We start from the raw sequence: 5092 nt of genomic DNA on the forward strand, positions 1-5092 counted from the left end.
TGTAACAAATTTTGTTTGCTTCTTGCCTCCATATTGCAATTTTGTAAGCAGATTATTCAAATGTGTTAGTTTATTTCGAAATTTCTTAGGTTTAGGTCTTTCGTACAAAATTAAATTACAATCTCTACAAACTAAATATTTTTTATCAATAATTTCTCCTCTATTATAACACTTGTAACAGTTGGCATTATACTCTTCCATTTAAACAAAAAGATTTTTTTATAAATGGAGATTATGGAACTAAGTCTGCCGAGATATAAATTTTTCAGCGCAAATGTTTGTGTTTACATCTCTACAACAGAGATAAATAGAAATAATTTCATTCTATTGTACAACTATTTAGGATATTATGTGTACGATTATAAAGATTATTACGGGAGAAATCGGGATTTTTCAGTGGCGAAAGAGTATATTTTTGAAATATTAGAAGGAATGAAAGAGAATAATATGAACATCATTAACTACTGAATTTCTCTAATATCGTTCTTAATCACATCATAGGCTAAAAATTTCTCAGAGACAACAACAACATAACAAATCGCGTTTGTAACAGCTTTTTGAAAATCCATATTGATAATTATATCGTTCTTTGAACCAGAAATATTTGTCAAACTCTTTGTTGTATCAATGACATAAATAGGTCTATTCGCTAAAAATTCTTTAGGATTGTAATACATTTCCTTATTATTACAGTAAACTTTCTTAAAATCTTGATACCTCTGATACATTATTCTGAAAAGACCTCCGGAAATGTTTAAATTTTGTAATTCATCTGGATAATAAGAACCGTTCAATTTTACTCTGATATTTTTTACATCCAAACTATCAAACTTTGAAGGATTTTTTTCTTGATTATTCTGTCTATCTGTTTGAAAACCTATGATAACGAACTTGGGATTGAAGATATTTCTATAAATATTTGTGATATCGAACGAATAAGTTGTTCCGGAAATACCTTTTTGTTCAATACATTGCCAATCTAGAAAATTAAACATAATGTTTTGACTTTTTGTAATTTCATCAATCAACCTTATTTTACTCGTGATTTTATAATCAATCATTGGAACTCTAATAAAAAAATCTGTAATTGTTATTTTTCCATCAACAGGCATAACATTTCCAGTTGCAGTCTTCAGAATCACATCATCGTCTTCTGCTCTTATAAAACTTAGATAAAATCCTCCTTTATAGATCGGAATAGTAAACATTTTCAAAAAATCCTAATCCAAAATGAGATAAATTTCCAGCTGCTTCAAAAACACCAAATTTAAAATCTGATTCAAAGCCATTAGAAGTTTGAGAAATAACATCACTTTTGAATACGAAATAGTTCCTTTAATTGTGCTTAATTGGCCACAGTTTTCGACTTCTTCTATCAATTTATTGTGTTTTCTTACTTCAATCTTAGAAAATAAAAACGGTATAAAATTATCGATTAATCTAACATTATCAGTTCCAAGATATGCTTGACCATCTTGTTTTGTTAAAGTTCCAGAAATATAAAACTGGAAGTTAGACGAGCAAAAGTTATCTCCAAAATCAATATTAAACTCAGTTCTTTTATTTGGTTCATTTAAATGTTGTTTACTAATTGGATAGAAATTTTTAAACTCCGCCCTTTCAATATCACTAGCATATTTTCTATAGTCCGCCATTTAATAAGAGAAAATTTAGAAATTTTAAACATCATGTATAAGAAAGATATCATTTTTTCATCGATCTAATGTACGTTTTTATAAGAAAAGATATAAATTTTAGTAAAATAATTAAAAAGATTAGAGTCATTTTTAATGATCTACTTCGTCATATTCAGGATTCTCTTCCTTAAATTTTGCGATCTCGGTCACATATTTCAATAAAATTTGCACAGGATAGTAACCGCTATCTATAATATTGTTCCAATCAACTGTATCTTTATTTTCATCCAAAAACTTTATACTCAAGTGTTGATAGAGACAAAGAACAGGCATATGATCTTTTAATTGATAATGTATATTTTCTTGAATGAACTCTGGGGACAGAGTTTGATATTTTGCAATGTTATACCAATTCAATTTGTTTACGTATAATCTCATCATATCTTCGGATAATTCATATTTTTGAGAAATGTCATCCCAATGTTCTTTTTTCAAATCTCTTTCGTGTTGCATTATAAAAAGATCGAAAGCACTGTAATGTCCCGCCATCTCTATTCATTAAGAAAAAATTTCAAAATCAAGTTTTTATAAATTGGCTCTTTTTTGCGTTACATTCAGCACATTTTCCAGAAATTCTTTTAACTCCATTGATGTTTGCATAGTATTTTATATCATTTGTTGCAGTTTTTTCTTTACATCTCACACAATATATGAGCGCCATTTATAAAGGAGAAATTTTGTCATCATAGCCGCCTAATCCATTAAATCTGTTATCAATATTTTCAAAAGTTTTATTAACATCTTCTTTAAATTTATTAAAGTTTTCTTCTAGTTTATTTACTTTATCGAGATATAAAGAGTATTGATCATCTATTCTTATTATTATGTGTTACTTTCTCATTGAAACGTGTACCAAAATTTTCAAAAAAGTTTACTTTCTCATTGAAATGTGTATCAAAATTTTCCAGAATTTTGTTAATTACTTCACCAACTAATTCATTAACCATTATTTTTATATGTATTAAAGTTTTCTTCTAGTTTATTTACTTTATCAAGTAATTCACCAACATCGTCTACTGATCTTTTACTTCTTTCTTCAAGTTTTTCATAGACTTCTGTTGTAAAATCTTTAACATGCTGTTTATGATTCTCATAATTTTGTTTTAGTTCATTAAACATTTTAATAGGATCTTCTAATTGAATCATTACAACAAAATCAAATGGATTAATTCCTTTACTAACACTGCTAATTCTTTTTTCCTTTAAAATCTAAGGCATTTTTAACATTCGGATCATGTAAATCAACAATATCGATGTTTTCTGATAATTTTAGAGGTTTTAAAATTTGTTCTTTAACAACAACATCATGTTTGTCAATACCAGGTCGAAACACCGACAATTCTTTTTTTTATTAGCCAAACTAACATAATTCTTTTCAACTTTGATCGCTTCAGTAATTTTATCAGCTTTTTCGATATGAGACATTAAATTGGTAAATAATTTTTTTACACCATCATCAACTTCTTTTTCCAATGTTTTTATTTTATCAGCAACTTCATTTGAACTCATGAAATTTGCAAGTTTGTTATCATATTCTGCTTTAAAATCTTCAATCTCGACAGCAAACATATCTGAATCTGGAAGGTTTTGTAATAAATTTTCTAACTTGTTATCAAACTCATTTCTCAAACTATCAAAATTCAAACTATTATCTACATTTTGAATAATTTGTGTTCCAAATACGTCAAAAATATATTGTGAATCCATATTTATTAAGTAATAATTTGTTAACAACTTCTTTAAAATCTTTACCAGTACTCAGTTCATTCAACACAAAAACTCATAAATGACCACAAATTGGGGGATCTTTATAGTCTTGAATCTGAGAATCATTGTAGTAGACGCTTGATTTTTTCAAATATTTAATCAATTCTATAGGTGGTTTGTCCTCAATTCTTCCATACGAATCAAAATAACATGCATTCTTATCATTTTTATAATAACAAATCCAATGCGTTCCACTTCCCATAATCGAGTCTAAATTCACAATTCCACATTCAAATTTCTTAACTTTTTCAGGTAATGTATCTCTCATGAAGATTCCTCTAAAATGTTTAATATTTTTGCAGATTTCTTCCAATTCCCCGAATGTTAAAGGTTTAAATTTTTTTTTCAATGTTTGATTTCACGTAATTCAAAGTTTTTTCATCTAATCCAGATCCTGTAACATCTTCCAACTCTTTATCTAACCAATTTAAAATGTTTCGAACAATAGGAATCACATCTTTTTTAACGATTGGAGCAGCTTTACGAACATAAGGAACAACATTTTTAACAACTGGAATATTTTCTCCAAAATCTAATAAATCTTTCAAAAGTCCACCATTTTTAAGTTCTTTCAACTGATTATAAGAAAATTCTATTCTGGTTCCTTTATTGTTTTTCTTATGTTTTTCGAGTTTATTGTATTGTCTATTTGTTAAAAATATCTTATCTTCGCCATTTTTTAGTTGATCTATTTTAAATTGAATACTAACGGGTATTTTCTTCTTAAAAGCGGATTTTATTTTTTCTTTCTGATTTTTGCTGAAATTTACATTCACCTCCATTTATATAGTTAAAATTTCAAGTTCTCTTCGATTCCCATTCCTAGTTTTCTCTTCAAAAACATTGCTCCAGCTGTTGGAAAGTGCAACAAATCTTTCACCTAATCTAGCATCTTTTGATAAAAATCTATCCATTGCCTTATCTTGCAAAACTTTATCTGCGATATGTCTGGAATTTGTGTCTCTATGTTTTGCATAAAAAATATCGTGTTCCATAGCAGCTTGATCTAATTTATTTATACCAGTATCTCCTCTTTTTAGTCTTTTTTCGAGTTTTGTGCCAGGCCCCAGATACTGATAAGTTGGTACGTGTAATTCAAAAGGTAAATTGTTGATAAAATCATTCAAAATTCCGCTACCTTCAATCATAGATGAACTTATTGCCGGCAAAACTCGTTTTAAATATTTAATTCCATCAGGTTTTTCAATCATTTCATCAAGTTTGTTCGAAATAAAATCTTTAATCGCTTTCTTTTCGTTCAAAAAATTGTTGTTTCCAGCCTTTTCTTGAGCATAAATATAATTAATAATTCCATCGAGTTTTGTCAAATCGTCGATATATCTGTATTCAATCTTATTATCACTGTATTTTCTTACACCTGATCCTTCGATTCGTTTTTCCCAAATTGGTTTAATCAAATTGAGATATTTTTTACCTTTACTTGACTTTGGTTTCTTAGTTGATGGATCATTATTTTTGTAAATTGAATCAGATTTCCATAAAATTTCTGTATACTTTTTCAAGTCTTCTTCAGAATATAAACCGTCTTTTGGAACATCAGTGCCTGTTAATAATCTCCATAAACCTTGAGTTCCTTTATATGTTTTTTCATTAATAATGATATCATT

The sequence above is a fragment of the Homalodisca vitripennis genome, chromosome 5 (genome assembly GCF_021130785.1).
Source record: "Homalodisca vitripennis isolate AUS2020 chromosome 5, UT_GWSS_2.1, whole genome shotgun sequence".
NCBI classification, from domain to species: Eukaryota; Metazoa; Arthropoda; class Insecta; order Hemiptera; family Cicadellidae; genus Homalodisca; species Homalodisca vitripennis.